Genomic DNA, 17,960 nt, shown 5'->3' on the forward strand with positions numbered 1-17,960 from the left:
CCTTGGGAGAGCCAGACCTGACAAAACTCTACCATCTGGTGAACAAGATGTATGAGACAGGCGAAATACCCTCAGACTTCAAGAAGAATATAATAATTCCAATCCCAAAGAAAGCAGGTGTTGACAGATGTGAAAATTACCGAACAATCAGTTTAATAAGCCACAGCTGCAAAATACTAACACGAATTCTTTACAGACGAATGGAAAAACTAGTAGAAGCCGACCTCGGGGAAGATCAGTTTGGATTCCGTAGAAATACTGGAACACGTGAGGCAATACTGACCTTACGACTTATCTTAGAAGAAAGATTAAGGAAAGGCAAACCTACTTTTCTAGCATTTGTAGACTTAGAGAAAACTTTTGACAATGTTGACTGGAATACTCTCTTTCAAATTCTAAAGGTGGCAGGGGTAAAATACAGGGAGCGAAAGGCTATTTACAATTTCTACAGAAACCAGATGGCAGTTATAAGAGCCGAGGGACATTAAAGGGAAGCAGTGGTTGGGAAGGGAGTGAGACAGGGTTGTAGCCTCTCCCCGATGTTATTCAATCTGTATATTGAGCAAGCAGTAAAGGAAACAAAAGAAAAATTCGGAGTAGGTATTAAAATCCATGGAGAAGAAATAAAAACTTTAAGGTTCGCCGATGACATTGTAATTCTGTCAGAGACAGCAAAGGACTTGGAAGAGCAGTTGAACGGAATGGACAGTGTCTTGAAGGGAGGATATAAGATGAACATCAACAAAAGCAAAACGAGGATAATGGAATGTAGTCGAATTAAGTCGGGTGATGTTGAGGGTATTAGATTAGGAAATGAGACACTTAAAGTAGTAAAGGAGTTCTGCTATTTGGGGAGCAAAATAACTGATGGTCGAAGTAGAGAGGATATAAAATGTAGACTGGCAATGGCAAGGAAAGCGTTTCTGAAGAAGAGAAATTTGTTAACATCGAGTATAGATTTAAGTGTCAGGAAGTCATTTCTGAAAGTATTTGTATGGATTGTAGCCATGTATGGATGTGAAACATGGACGGTAAATAGTTTGGACAAGAAGAGAATAGAAGCTTTCGAAATGTGGTGCTACAGAAGAATGCTGAAGATTAGATGGGTAGATCACATAACTAATGAGGAAGTATTGAATAGGATTGGGGAGAAGAGAAGTTTGTGGCACAACTTGACCAGAAGAAGGGATCGGTTGGTAGGTCATGTTCTGAGGCATCAAGGGATCACCAATTTAGTATTGGAGGTCAGCGTGGAGGGTAATAATCGTAGGGGGAGACCAAGAGACAAATACACTAAGCAGATTCAGAAGGATGTAGGTTGCAGTAGGTACTGGGAGATGAAGAAGCTTGCACAGGATAGAGTAGCATGGAGAGCTGCATCAAACCAGTCTCAGGACTGAAGACCACAACAACAACAACCACCCTGTATCCACCTCACCAAAAGTCTTATTCCTCCTGCCACTGAACTTCACTAATTCCCACTATATCTAACTTTAACCTATCCATTTCCCTTTTTAAATTTTCTAACCTACCTGCCCGATTAAGGGATCTGACATCCCACGCTCCGATCCGTAGAACGCCAGTTTTCTTTCTCCTGATGTCGTCGTCCTGAGTAGTCCCCACCCGGAGATCCGAATGGGGGACTATTTTACCTCAGGAATATTTTACCCTAGAGGACGCCATCATCATCTAATCATACAGTAAAGCTGCATGCCCTCGGCAAAAATTACGGCTGTAGTTTCCCTTTGCTTTCAGCTGTTCGCAGTACCAGAACAGCAAGGCCATTTTGGTTTGTGTTATAAGGCCAGATCAGTCAATCATCCAGACTGTTGCCCCTGCAACTACTGAAAAGGCTGCTGCCCCTCTTCAGGAACCACACATTTGTCTGGCCTGTCAACAGATACCCATCCGTTGTAGTTGCACCTACGGTACGGCTATCTGTATCGTTGAGGCACGCAAGCCTCCCCACCAACGCCAAGGTCCGACACAAGCATAAGGGAATCAAATTTGGAAAAAAATTTTAAAACTTTTGGCAGTTTCCAAGCTATATTGGTAAGCCACAAAATTGAGCTATGTACCATTGAAAACCTGGCATTCCCGAAGTGAATATAAATGTATAAAAAAGAAATTGTATCTTAAATATTCTTCACCAGTAAGACTTTCCAGCAGTTTACTGCAATTGGCAATATAAATGTGTCCTTTATTAAATATTTGTACAAATTATCTCTTCAGATGCAATGAACAGGAAGCATGTTGGGTTTGTCCCTCCACAATCTGATGAATTGACATATTACAACTAAAAAAAGTTTCACAGCCTTGTTTTGCTGGCTGTTGTAGATGCTACGTATAGATAGGTTCACCCTTGTTGGCAATGGTTGCAATGGCAGGGTAAGTGATTATTATTATTATTTTTTTTTTTTTTTTCTTCGGTGGGGGGGGATCTATGCCAACAGCCAGAACAGTTCTGCACTGCGTGAATACTGGCTAAAGATACCTTAGGAAAAAATAATTCCATGCAGCAACATAAAAAGTGCTACATGTTATACTGACAGAGGACACGCAATCTCCCCCCCCCCCCCCCCACACGCACACACACACGCACACACACACACACACACACACACACACACACACACACACACACACACACACACACACACTATATGGTGAGTGGCAACTTTCCTTTCACAATATTGTTACATTCCATCCTGGATTTCCCATTGTTTGTTTGCTGCACAATTATTGAACTGATGATGCAGATAGCACGTATCTGGCAAGTACTGATGTCGAAGACACAGATCTGTATACCATAGGGCAGGGCTTCCCAACATGTGGTCCGCGGACCTCTTAGGGGTCCGCCGGCTCTTGCTAGGGGGTCCACGGCCACCTTTCACCAAATCGTGTAAAATAATGAGTAAAATTATTGAATAAAAATGTGAAAATCAAATTTATCACTATTTTTTTTCGTGTGAAAAATGTGTTCTTCAACTTCAGGTCATATTCCCAAGCAGCCTTTGCGGTTCCTAAGTGAGAACGCATACACAGTTTAATGCCGGAGAATGTGGCTTCTCTGATTGACGGTTTCGCAACAATTTGGGGGTCGTTTGTGCCCCGGCTCACGGCGCTAGATGCGCTGAAAGCTTTTACGCATGCGCGGAGCGAGCTTTGTCGACCAATCACAGTGCTCAATGGCACGTATGTTGCCCCAGGCATCGTTAAATGTTAAACTTGCTTTGTCAGTGCACTACCTATTTCATAAGTCGATTTTTGACCAGTTTATTACTTCTAACATGGATCCCTGGCTGAAGTCGGGATCATTGAAGAAGGGTGCGGTTTCTCCATCGCCTTCACAACAAGGGAAATTTCCAGTTGAAATGGAGGAGGGAGGACGACCAAAGGAAGAACAATCACAAGAAGCTCCAAAGACTATTAATACTTCGGGGAGGGGGGGGGGGGGGAGGGGGGTCATTGGGAAAGTGGCACTAGCATTAAGAAGCTTTCAGTTCCCATGGGTTTCGCTCTGAAATTTAAAGTTACTGTGCTCGACTGACTAGGGGTCCGCCATGGATTTTCAACTGTAGAAGGGGTCCGCCAGATGAAGAGGTTGGGAAGCCCTGCCATAGGGAATGGGTTTTGGCGGTGTGACAAATCTCTCACAAGCTTACCACAACACGACGGAAACAGGACATCATTACATGCCACAGAAGTGAGTGAGAATCCTGTGAATATTTCAACCCTGTAGGGTATGTACCCTGGCAGTGGGAAGCTATAACAAAAACAATTTTTAATTTTCAATCTTTTATTTAAAAATTAACAATCAGTAACTTTCTGAATTGCACCCATGATGGCATTCATGATAAGGCACGTTGCTTCTGCATTCAGTGTTCTATTTTTAGTTGTAATCACCTCAGCTGCAACATATTGGCCCAACTCGTCATCCTCACTGCTCCCATTCATTGCTGTTTTTATGTCTCGCAGCATTGACAATGTGCTGCTTACCAGGACATCTTTGGCCTGCTTCTTAGAATTGGCAGAGTGCCCCACTTTGAATAATTCTGGTGAGCGCTGAGGGGTAGATGGAGAACTGTTCTAAACTGCACACCCCACCGTAAATGTCTTGTGAGCACTAGAAAAAAAAGGAATTTATGAAATATTGCACTGTAAACATGTTAAAATAATAACATTACAATTAAAATTGATTGTGCCAAATACAGTAGACTGTATAAAATTATTGGTGTAAATGACATGTATGAAACCTGAATGTTGGAACCGCTGGCTTTCTGCAATAAATTTATAGAATAATATGGAAAGGTCAGTGATGAAACTCTTTCTTAATTTCTATAAAGAAAAACACTAAAGAAGTCTGTGATATTATACATTAACATTATGGTGAGGCAGTGGGCAAACTAACAAAGTAAAACTCTACTGACACAATCATTTTAAGTACTCCTCGTGAGAAAATTCTTTCTCTCAACAAATGAATCTGAACTAGTAAAAATACATGAATTAAAAAACAAAAATACTGACAAATGAGATGTTATATCTACTCAACTGCAGTGGGTGGCAAAGCCTGTAACTTTTCTAATAAATTTAGCCACAGATGGAAGGATATTCCTGACATGTTTCAGATAGAGTAAGGTGATCCCCATTTCTGAAGTGCAGCAAGAAAGATCCAGGAAATTACCGAACAACAACTATTACACCTGTCTCATCTAAAATAATAGAACGTGCAATTAAAAACAATAGTAAATTGTAAAGAAAAAATGCCATACTCTGACGCCTAGCACGGATTTAGCACAGGTAGATCCAGCAATACAGCAACAGCTGAATTTATAGTGTATTCAACTAAGGCACTAGATGGACAAAAGGAAGTTTGTGGTATGTTTCTAGACTTTTCAAAGGCCTTTGATTGTGTATGTATTTACATAAAGTCACCATGCTGCATTGTTAAACAGTAATATCCATAACTATAACAAAATTAAAAAAAAAAAAAAAAAACATACTGAAGGAAATCTTGTCAACTTAACTGACGAAGAGCCTGTAAAAGCAAAACGCCTTCTATGCAACTGTTTGCCATACTACATAAAGTTAACAGAAAACATGTCCACTTTCACATTAAAAAATAAACTAAAATGTCACTTATTTAAAATTTTATGTACAGCGTACCTTGAAGCAAAAAATTAATGTAATGTTTCATACGTAACTTTTCAAATATGTAAAAGAACTTTCAGAAAGCATAAAGTGATTTAAATCTATGGTAATTATGTACGTATTTCAGAGGCTATTTTCGAAGATGTAAGCACATAGTTAAGTATTTTTTAAATATCTAATGTCAAATATCACCATGACAGGACTTGACAAAAATGGCAATTTCGAGAGAAAATCGAAGCAGAAGATATGATGTGTTGCCATGGCAATCAGGAATAACAAGACAAGAGAACTGTTTCATGTAACTGGATTAAGTCCAAAAATTAAATAAAAATTTTTGTGAATGTAACACAGTGAAAGACGTATGAAAGTAATAATGTTAAAAGAATGAAAAGAAGACCTCGACGTATTAGACTAAGAAGAGATGCAACGAGTATAATTCAACTAAGAAGATACGTTGTGGGGAATGTCCAGCTCCCACACGCATCGCAGGAATGCAGATGCGGAGACAACATCTGACATCACCGGCACCAGTTGCTGCTAACCGGCGCTGATTCTACATCCCCACACCGATGCAGACACGAAAACCAGCAACTGATGCCACCGGCACCAGTTATTGTTCACCGGTGCCGATTCCACACCTGCTCATCGATGGAGCCTAAACTCTACACCGAGTGAGCGAAAAATAATAATTGTTCGAGTACAAAGTCGAAGAAACTGCATTAGTGTAGTTACAATGCTTAGAGTTAATTCGTTAAATGATCACCTGATCAAAAACTAAGACAAATATGGATAATACACAGAGAATTGGAGAAACTTCAGAACCAGCCATAGCAATGAAAGTGAGTGAGGAGGTGCCAGATTGGTCTGAATTAGTGAATTTGATTAAAACTAAGTGATAAAATTGATGACCAAAGTGCAGATTCAGCAGCTTCAAGAAACAAACTGACTGCTCAAAATATTTCTTTAAGAAAGGAACTAAATAAAACTTTAAATGCTCAAAGTCTTAATTTAGACTCAGTAAATACTCAAATGATAAAATAGATGACCAGGGTGCTTCTTTGAGAAATGAAAAAAGTGCAACATCCAGTGAAAAACTTGGTGCACAGAGTGCTAATTTAGTAAGTAGAGAAATAAATAGACACAGTGATGAACGCAGTAAGTTCTAAATTTGATGCTGGAGATGAGATTTTGAATCAGAACCTAGACTTAATAAACTCAATTGATTCTAAATTAAAGGATCAGTATGAAACTTTAAATATTTACATGACAAATATAGATTTGTTGAACATCAGAGTAGACACTCAAAGCGAAGAATCTAGTAATCGATGTCAAGACATGGCTGCTTTGGAACCTGAATTTGATGCCAAATGTAATAATGTAGAATCGAAACCTATTCAAAACTTAGAATCTTTAAAAGATGTGTACAATAGTGAATACAATAATTTAACACAAGGTTTAAGTACTTCAAAAGAGAGTGTAGATTAGTCTAAGGAATTAATGTCGATTATTGAATTGCAAATTACAGGTGTCAGTACATGAGTAAATAATGTAGGATGGAATTTCAAAGAGAATACATCTAGCTTTGTTATTACAAGTGTATGTAGCTTGGAGGAACCATTTAAGAAATGATAGATCGAGGAGTTGTCACGAGAGTAACCTCTGGAAACATTTCGACTATTGCTTCTTCCGAAATTAATAATACCAGCAAGGTTATAGCTGACTTGGGGAAAGTATTCAAATTTATCCAGGATAGAGTAGAAAATGGAATAACTTCACCTGATGTTGTGTTACCTAGTAAAGTGGTGATTGTTTTGCCGTGGGGAGACTTCCACACAAAATTCAGTGAGAATTACTGGTTTGCACTTGCTCAAGTGAAGTTAATATCAGATCCATGGGATCCGGGCGGAGTCACATTTATCCCGCAGGGACGTTAAAGTTCTGTTTTAACGGGCGGAGTGTCAACTGTCGGATCCCGAGTTGTTTTCGGTGTTTCTTCCAAAATAGTTTTCCTGCACTGAATTCCCTTCAAATCTTACACGATTCTGTAGTCTATTACTGAATTCCTAAACTATCCTGTAATTTTAGTGTTTAGCAAATTGGATATAAACATAATGTAAAGACTGGCATAAGAGAACCATGAAACAGTGATCTCTAGGCACGAGACGAACCGAGTAGAATATTATATTTATGAACAATGTAATATAATGTGACGGACAGAACAACTATTTTATTATAGTGTATAATTTTCTATTTTGCATAGAATATTTTACACCTTTTATGAGGTATGATATAGACGGGAGAGTTTGTATCGATTTTGAAAGGGGCTGGGTAGTGTAGGTAAAAGCACGATTTACACTAACAAATGTATCATGAATGACACAAAACTCACATCACACCTTTCAAACAACCCTCGCAAACAAGTGTGTGTGATTATTTGACACTGCTATTTCCACAGGGTTGCTAAGATTTTCTTCGGGGACCTTAAAGGTTACGGTGGTAATGTCTGTTCCGTAGGAACCTCCTCCAGCTTGTCACTCAAGCACCGGCGAGGTAGGGGTCCTGGGGAAGGGTTGTGGGGAGGGTTTCCTGTCTTTGGGGTTGTCTTCTTTCTCTTTTTCGATCTTACCAACCACATCTATTTTTTTTTTCCTTTCTTACTTCTCATTTGAGGACGTGTCTATTTCTCCCTCTTTCCATATGCATCTACTTCCATCGCAGAAGTCCTTCCTGGTTTCCAATAACCTACAAATTACTTCAAATAAGTAGACCGAGAATCAGGCTACACACACACGAAGATACACGGGTACACAAACAATGAAACTACTGACTAGAAACCTTTCAAAAGGTGAGAACCATCAAGTGTTGGAGAGGGAAGGTTTGTGTACAGCAGGAAATATGCACACGTTGTTTATTGTGACGGTTCTACATCGCACGTATATATAGGAAAATATACAGGGTGGTGTATCTGAAGTTTCGGATGAGATTATCCCGAAAACTATACATCAGGTAAAAATAGTTGGTAAGCAAAGTTCGTAAGCTCAAAGGGGGACATCAAATGATGCTACACGTGACCTCCAACTCCCATCCCTTTGGGTGGGGCGGAGGACAACTTTTAAATCTTAAATGGGAACACCTATTTTTTATTGCAGATTCGTATTCTCCATAAAAGAGTAATCAAGTTTTGTCTGAAACATTTTTTAAACCATAGACAGATGGTGCTGAAATCAAGAAAGAAGTAAAATTGTGGAAGAACTCTGATTTATTTAGAATTATGCGAGAAAGACGCATCAAATCGATAAAAAATGTGCACCAGTTCTTTCGTTACGCCAAATTAAGCTGCTGTTGTACAAAATGTACTGTATCCTACTTTTAGTGTTACCCAGGAACAATGACATGGACTTTGTAGAATGATGTTCCCATGGAGTGCTTCATTAGTGCTTGCATCTCACATGTTGGGGTGCTTCATTAATGTGAGTCCCCCCTTGCCTCTCACAATTTGGGGTGCTTAAATAATGAAATTATCCACGAAGAAATTGTTCAAAATCATCCCCATTTGCTTCAATGCATGAAGTCAATCGTCTGCATAAGTTGTCCACAGTTTTGAGCAGCACATCCCATGTATGGCTGCACACACAATGCATTGCTCCATATCGTTTGGCGTTGGTGGCTGTCTTTCATGAACAGTATTTTTTAAATAGCCTCACAAGAAAAAAATCAGGAGATGTTAGGTCTGGTGAATGTGGAGGCCACTGAATTGGTCCACCGCATCCTATCCACCGACCAGGGTACCGCACATTTAAAACGTTCTGCAAATTTTTAGCATAATGGTGAGCTGCTCCGTCCTGTTGGAACCACATTTGTTGCCTAGTTTCTAAATCAACATCTTCCATTAGCTCCAACATATCAGCACAGAGAAGTTGTAAACAAGATTCCCCAGTAACATTTTGGTAAAAAAAATACGGTCCTATCAAGTTACTGTTTAAAATTCCACACCAGACCATTAATGACATTTGTATTTATTGTCAATGGGTCTGTGTGGATTGACAGGGGACCAATAATGACAATCATGATGATTTAATTCGCCATTGTTTTTGAATGCGGCTTCATCGGTGAACATAACGTATCTAAAAAGTCATTGTCACCTCTTATCATTTCAAAGGCCCACTGGCAGAAATGCACGCGTATTTGCATATCTTTTTGCATTAATGCCTGTGTCAGTGTAATACGATATACACATGATATTTATGTGCCTTCAAATTCCTCGAAGCAGTTGATTTCGATATTCTACTTTGTCTCTGAATCGCACGACTACTCGTTTCAGGATCCAGTTGAACACAGGCGAGAATGGTAGGGTATGTGCGTAATTTTCATTGTAATCGCAATGACGAGGTGGACGGTGCACGTATCCATTTTGAGCACGTCGAGTGCAATTTCGAATAATATTTTCCCTTGGATGTCATCTGTTTGGGAAACGATACGCATACAATTCTGCAGCTGCAGCGTAATTGTTATGGCATCCACCTAAAATTAACATCATATCAACAATCTCTGGAGGAGGATAGTGAGCCATGTTTTGCTAAAGAATAATTTACTTTCGTCAGTTGATGTTCACGGTTCACAATCTGAAAGTTAAGTGACGTCTGATCACATTACACTGACCTTTATATTGAGCCATAGTTCCCAGTTTGGCCACGCTAGCGCTACAGTCAGGTGAGTAATGAAACTGTGAAGAGTTCCGTAACGAAATTTTAATACCACTCCGCCTCCCTCCATCAAATACTGTTTTGTAAAAAAAAAGCTTAATTTGGCGTAATGAAAGAATGGGTGGACATTTTGTATCTATTTCATGCGTCCTCCTCGGATCATTCTAAATAAATCTGAGTTCTTCCAAACGTTAATTTTTCTCGATTTCAGTGCGATCTGTCAATGGTTTAAAAATGTTTCAGACATAACTTGATTACTTTATGGAGAATCCGAATCAGCAATAAAAAAATAGGTGTTTCCATTTAAAATTTAAAAGTTGCCCCACGCCCCACTGAAGGGGGAGGGGGCTGTGGATCACGTGTAGTATCATTTGATGTCCTCCTCTGAGCTTACGAACTTGTCTTATCCACTTTTTTTTACCAGATAATTTTACTCGATAATTTTGGAGATAATCTCATCTGAAACTTCCGATGGACCACCCTGGATATATACATATAACTAGAAAGATTCCACGTCAACTACATAGGGAGGCATGAGCAAGGAAAGACCATAAACCTGACAGGAATAGATTCTGATAATTATTAAGGAATGTTGAGTTGGAATATAGGTAGACATAGTATCTGTTAAGAGTAAAGAAGTCTAAAATAGAGGACAACTCCAGGGACGAAATGAATTATCAAGAAGTGAGAGTGAAGTGTAAAATAGATTTTTATTTTTTCCAGATTTTTAAGTACTTCACATGCTGGACTCTCTAGAGGCAAGACGGGTTCATAAATTATGTGATTGTTAAACCAACTTTATTTCAGATGTATTTTATCTAGTCTAATGCGAGACGAATCGGTTGACTTGTATACATTCGAATATTGATGTGAGAAATGGTGAATATGTTATTTGTGGAAGTTGAAATTACCAAGACTGAACTAAAAGTAGTCATTGAGCACTAAATTATTTCCAAAGTAGAGAGAGAGAGAGAGAGAGAGAGAGAGAGAGAGTCTTATAAATTCCTGTTAACCAGCAGTATTCTTCAAAGAAGAAGGTTTTGGAGATCAACGGAGCCGGCAATCCATAGAAGAAGATCGGCTGTACACATCAATTAAGTCAATCTATGACAGATAGGTGTGAATTTTTGCAATCCAACTTCACATTGCTTTTGATTGTCTTAGGCACTAGAGTACGTTACAAACAAATAAACTGCTCAGCAGTTCCTATTAAAGATCATTGACATTACCTCTTCTGAAACTGATACAGGAGCATCTCTGCAAACTACTACATACAGTGATGCATCAGATTTTTCAAGAAGTCTAGTGGATGCTTCTGCACAATAGACCACAAAAATGCTCTCAGTCCACTGGTCTGCCGTACATGTATTTGGGGTGTTTTAAGTTAATTTCATTTATTACTACCATTGTGCTTGCATCAAAGTTTCCACTACTGTGCATTTGACATGTTAATGTTTTCACTCACTCACAGAAATGACATGAGGAGCACACACGAAGTGGAAGCATAGTATTTGAAAGCACTAGCACATATCGCACAAATCAACAATTTCTGCACTAAGTGGACGTGTCCAAACCCTGTGAAGTATATTTTTAGTATCGGAAATTAACCGTTGATATCAATGTAGATTCCTACAACAGGATAACCTATCTTACATAATGCAGAAAATGTGCAATGACAGAGTGACAAAAATTACTACTCACGACAGAGATTGGGATATTTTTCAGCAGTTTTCTATGCGCTATGTGGCCTTTCAAATACGCCAACAGGTCGAACCACCACACGCTTTAGTTTATGGGTGGTCCCGCCTGAGCTACTCTGCATTTTTCCCCCCCATCTTTTTGAGTTCAGCTGAATACTGCAAACGTAAGGAGGCTAAGCGTGCTTTACATTCCTCATTCATTACACCAGACAACTGTTCTCACTTTTTCTCCTAGCCTGGCCAAGCTTTCCTTCCTGGCGCGCTGAAATAATACAGATGTTACGGAATCAAATGGGTGTGCTACTTTCACTAGTTTATGTGATATATATATACACCTATCAAAAGTAAAATTATAGGCACATTAACTTGTATAAACCCAGAATGAATCATTTGTAGATCTGTAGATTGCCTTATTGTGGTACAAAATATGCTAGGCCATAGCGACACCTTTCATTGCTGTATTCTTCAATCATCACTTGAGAGCTCTTTTTATTCCATTTCATTGCTACAATAAGAAGCTATCATTAGATATAGAGGTTTCTTTCAATGGGGATACAAAAAAGATATTTCATTTGTTTCGTTAATGTATTTATAAGCTACTTCTTAGTGGAAAAAATACCCAGGATACTATGTGGAATCGACGAATCAATCCGTGTGTTTTGTCTGCTGCGGAAAACAATAACTAGTAGAAAGCCCGCTCGCAAGGCTGCATTCTGTGCACGCGGAGTCACCGCCTCTACTGCACACACACGGACACACGACAGAATAGAACAGATGCCACCCGTGTGGTTTTTTGTTATGGTTTTAGGGCGCAAAACTGCTACGGTCATTAGTGCCCGGTCTGTGACTTATGAAAAGCTGAAAAAAACGAAACTGGAAACCAGTAGCAATGGGAGCAAAACTCAAAAACGTGTGGAAACCAAAAAACAGAAGGAAAGCTTAAAAAAACACTATAGAAGGGGGGTTGTTTGTCCCCAAAAGGAGCTTCAAATGACTGATGTCATCTCACTGGCACTAATGAACTCGAGAACACAATCAGCTGATCGTGTGTCTTCTGCTAAAATGGACGATATATCAGGCAACAGCTGTAGACGGGCGCGTAACGGAGTAAAATAGGGGCACTCAAGTAAAACGTGTCTCACCGTCCACAGTTGAGAGCTGTGGGGACAGAGTGGGGGAGAATCGCCGTTTAAAAGATGTCGATGGCTAAAAAGACAGAGCCCTATCCGGAGTCTAGTTAAAATTACCTCCTCCCGACGCCGAGTTCGGGAGGAAGAGGTCCAAGCACAGGGAAGAGTTTTCACGTCCCGCAATTTATTACTGGGAAGTGTCGACCAATGTGCATGCCATGAAAGAGCAACATGACGACATAAAACATTCCGTAGATCGGCGAAGGAATCATGTGAATTGCTAGCTGAAGAAGAGAGACTGCAGCCCTGGCCACTATATCGGCCGCCTTATTTCCACAGATACCAACAAGTCTTGGGATCCAGAGGAATGCCACAGATGTCGTCCCCCCCCCCCCCCCCCAAGTGGAGCAAGTGGAGGCAGTCCTGAATCTGGTGGACCAGAGGGTGGACAGGGTACAGAGCTTGGAGCCTGAGGAGAGAGCTGAGAGAGTCTGAGCAGATAACATTCTGTACCTGCTGATGGCAACGGATGTATTGGACAGCCTGGAGAACAGCGTAAAGCTCCGCAGTATAAACTGAACACTGGTCCGGAAGCCAAAATCGATTTGGGGTGTCGCCAATAATATAGGCGCTCCCAACACCAAGTGCCAACTGTGTTAACAGAACTGCTCCTACTTCAACCTGGCAGATGAACAGTCTGCTAAAATGACAGAACCATAGCTTTGCCCATTTTGCTGCTAGATGGCAGGTCGACCACACTTCACTTTTACACCTACGGTGTGTCGTGTTATACAGATTTAAGAACCTGGGTTTTGCTGACGACATTTTTCTGTTGACAGAAACACAACCCAGCTTTCAACTAATAGTTACCGATCTGGGTGGAGCGGCCATTTCTTTAGGACTGTAAAGAAATAGTGATGAAACAAAAACAATATGCGTAAGTGGAAATGTACCTACTCAACTTATAATGCAACAGAAGGTACAGCAAGGTGTTGACCAATTTCCATATCTCAGCAGTTTTATCTGTAAGTAATGGGAAAGCCATATGCACATAAACAGATGGCAGTATCATTGCATATGCAAGGTATACAACGGCAGTACAACAGGGAGCTGTCATGTGCACTCAGGTGATTGACGTAAAAAGGTTTCCAACACGACTATCATCACACGGCAGGAATTAACGGACTGTGGATGCGGAATGCTAGTCTGAGATGGACACGTGGAACATTCCATTTTGGAAATTATCAGACAATTCAATTTTCCGAGATCCACAGTGTCAAGAATACTGAATTTCACGCATTACCTCTCACTACGGACAATGCAGTGGCTGACGGCCTCCATTTAACGACCGAGAGCAGTGGTGCTGCATGGAGTTGCCAGTGCTAAGAAACAAGGAACACTGTGTGAAATAACCGCAGAAATCAGTGGGACTTACGACAAACACGCCTGTTAGGAGAGTGCAGTGAAATCTGGTTGGGTTGTTTTTGGGGAAGGAGACCAGGCAGCAAGGTCATCAGTCTCATCGGATTAGGGAAAGACGGGGAAGGAAGTCGGCCGCGCCCTTTGAAAGGAACCATCCCGGCATTTGCCTGGAGCGATTTAGGGAAATCGCGGAAAACCTAAATCAGGATGGCCGGATGCGGGATTGAACCGTCGTCCTCCCAAATGCGAGTCCAGTGTTTAACCACTGCACCACCTCGCTCGGTCCTGAAATCTGGTATTAACTGCTACAGCAACAGACAAACGATGCGAGTGCCTTTGCTAACAGCACAACATCGTCTGCAGCACCTCTCCCGAGCTCGTGACTAACGGTCGGATCCTAGGTGACTGGAAAATTGTGTACTGGTGAGATGAACCCCAATTTCAGATGGTAGGGGCTGACGGCAGGGTTCAAGTGCGGTGCAGATCCCACGTAGCCTCGGTCGTGGCTCCATAATGTTGTGGGCTGTGTTTACATGGAATGGACTGTAGTCCTCTGGTCCAACTCAACCAGTCATTGCTGTAAATAGTTTTACTTCAATACTTGGAGACCACCTGCAGCCATTCGTGGACTTCATTTTCCCAAACAACAATGGAGTGACAATTCGCCATGTCAATTGGTCACAATTGTTTGTGATTGGTTTGAAGAACATTCTCAACAATTCGAGTGAGTGATGTGATTACCAAGATTACCCAACACGAGTCTCACTGAACATTCACGCGACAGTTCTCCACAAAATCCTGCACTGGCAATACTTTCGTGAACACAGACAGCTATAGAGGCAGCTTGGCTCATTACTACTGTGGGATGCTTCTAGCGATTTGCCAAGTCCGTGCCACGTCAAATTGCTGCACTACGTTGGGCAAAATCAGGCTCGAGAAGATATTACGAAGAATTCCGTGACTTGTCACTTCAGTGTAGTGGAGGTGTAGATGCAGGCATCACTAGCTGAATTGGGAAGGGCTTCTGCAGTCTTCCACCCAATCTGATCTACACAGGAATTAAGATTCTAGAAGTACTCATACTAAGCTCCAGGTGCACTCCTGTCTATCATCCTAGTGACGGCCAGGCACTGGTGCGGAACCTAGGAAATGTCAACAAAATTGACACACGATTTAAGTGTTTCTCACTGATGACACTCTGCGTAAATTTTTGGTATTAGCTATCGTGACCATGTTTCACAGGGTTGTCTGCACAGCCCAAACAATACCATTGCTGAAAGAAGAATGACACTTGTCGGCCACGTTCTATGCCCGAAGGACGGAAGAATCCCCAAGTCATCAGTGGTGTGGAAACTAACAGATGGATGCAGAAACAGGGAAAACTTTGTATCACCTGGAAACTTCCCAATTTGGGAAGAAGCTGAAAAGCTGGCAGTTGTTCAAGTTTGCTGCAGGAAACCTGTTGCTCAAAATGCTGCCGAGCACCTGTAAAGTAAACACACATTTGAAGTTGTTTTATACATGGCTGTCTGATTTATTAAAGCAGGGGTTGTAAACCTTTTTTACCTACCATCCACTTTTGCATCACTGCAACGTTTTCCTAGCTGCGGGAATTTCCCGCAACGTGCTGCATAAAATGTGTGGGAGACTGCGCTCCCCACTTGCACAACGCGAACATAGCAGACTATTTGCCTGGCGTCCAGCAAAACAGTGCCACTGTGGGACACGCTAGCATACCTCAGGAAGGGTATGTCTCGCACACTGCAGCGATTTGCTTGAGGGCGCTTGTAGTGGGAGAGTCAAATGAGCAGCTGGAGAATATCAGATGACAGCTGCGATATTTTTTTCACATGTACAGGCAGTAAGACTACGTAATTCTCCTGATCTAATTATTCACCAAAAATGTCAGCTGACTGATTCTCTGTCTCAAACAATGAGCAACTTATCAAATTCGTGTCCAAACGTCATATTTTGTGGAACGCAGCTGACACCGGGATGAGAAACTAGATGCAAAATGAGTTAATTTGGGGAGAAATCTGAAGAAAACTAAATGAAACGTGTAAGAAGAAATGTCTTTGATTATGTCCAATATAAATCATCAGTAAATTCACGTGTACTGAGCTTTAACCACCATTATAATGAGTTGGATGTTGTTATTGTGATTAAGACTGAATGACTATTAAAATTCGGCCCACCGAAGTAATCAGTGAATCTGTTCCTCACTGTGAATCCCTTAGCTTTGACATAACCGTCAACACCTATCCAGGGCATCATATCATCCATGAGCAGTGCATTAATTTCCGATACCTATGATTGATAAGGCAGTGGGAACTGGTACTCTTCTCCATCACCTTGCAACTGTTTTGTTACTAAAATGTTATTCGATCCCTCACAACACAGGGAGAGTTGCGCCATTGCTTTGCACTTTCTGAATACTCTTCCCAATAATACACCGTCTCCTTCCTTTTAGAATGCACACTCCACTGCACGTTTTGCCTTTGCTGTCCCACTACTAATGTTGCACTGCAGTCCACTGTGCCTGTAATACCAAAATGTTCACTACAGCACGCTCGAACTCGTGTGGCATCAATGAACCACAAAATACTACTCTCATCTAAAGAAAACTGTAGCATCCACACACTTCCAACAAACTTAAAATGTTTTCAAATCTTTCCAAAAATATTACTTGCTCTGATCTCCCACAAAAAAATGTAATGTAAAAAACATTTGTCAAATAATACATTTCAGATGTATGGTTTGCTACAAATTCCAAGTCACACATTTTAATTTATTACTTCACTGTTACTGATTCTATTGCCCAGAAAGTTTCCACTCATCATCAACATATGCTACTGAAGCCAGTTATAAAATTGTGTTGTATAACACCTAGTTTGGGAGGTATGGCATGATCAATATTAATTACTCAAAATCAGTCTTAATCGCATTTATTATTATTATTATACCGCCAACCGGTTTCAACCCGACGTAGGGGTCATCATCTGGGCGTTTACACTGTGAAATTATAGATATTCGTCACAAAGACATCATTATACTACAGCTAAAATTACGTAAATTTAAAGTATGTTACCCATTGGCCGACTGTTGGTGGTGTCACTCCTGTCTACATAACAGCAGGAAACTATGCGAGACTAACCCTTCGTATGGGCTTAAATAGTGTGCTGATATCATGTGAATAGACAGCAAGACCCCCAGTGGCGATCAACGGTATTTAATACAGTTTATTATACGTAATTACTAGTCACCGTGGTTTAACATAAATTTAAGTTACAGTAAATAACAGAAGACGGAACCATTTCATTTAAAGAGAGTTACAATTATAGTGTTAATTATGAAATAACAACAAATGTTCCGTAGTCAACTCGTAAAAGTATATTACTTAATGTGCCATAATACAAAGTAAAACAATTTGTGACACACAAAGGCTGGAGTCATCTTGTATTATAATATATCTATTTTTACATTTACCTAGAAAACATTTGAGTCAATTTACTAAAATGGCTAATATGGAAGGACTACAGAGCCCTCTACTCCTTGTGGAGAGGACGCCGTTGCCATGGATTATAAAGCGTATATCAGGCGCCCTCTAGCCTGTGTAGTGAGGATGCCGTCGTCATGGTAGCAGCTGGTGTGTTTGTATGGTGTTATTGATGTGGGATTAATCATACTAATCGCTGCTTCATCTCTACAACCATGCTGTCCAAAAATCTTGATAAATATTGATTAGCGTGACAAATAGCACAAAATTTTCATTGCGTTAGTGAAAGACGAAGAAGGTAGTTCTCATATCACTGTGATGTACAGCTGTTGAATTATAAAATTCACAACTTTCAATT

General features: G+C 40.5%; 1 long non-coding RNA gene across 1 annotated transcript in view; it reads right to left on the reverse strand.

The window, feature by feature from the left end:
• Positions 1-3,807: 3,807 nt before the first annotated feature.
• Positions 3,808-17,960, reverse strand: part of LOC126108648 (uncharacterized) — an 83,701-nt gene continuing 69,548 nt past the window's right edge. The window contains exon 6 of the long non-coding RNA XR_007523580.1: positions 3,808-4,126. This is a non-coding gene — a long non-coding RNA (uncharacterized LOC126108648). The remainder of the gene's footprint in view (positions 4,127-17,960) is intronic.

The sequence above is a fragment of the Schistocerca cancellata genome, chromosome 11, assembly GCF_023864275.1.
Source record: "Schistocerca cancellata isolate TAMUIC-IGC-003103 chromosome 11, iqSchCanc2.1, whole genome shotgun sequence".
Lineage (NCBI taxonomy): Eukaryota > Metazoa > Arthropoda > Insecta > Orthoptera > Acrididae > Schistocerca > Schistocerca cancellata.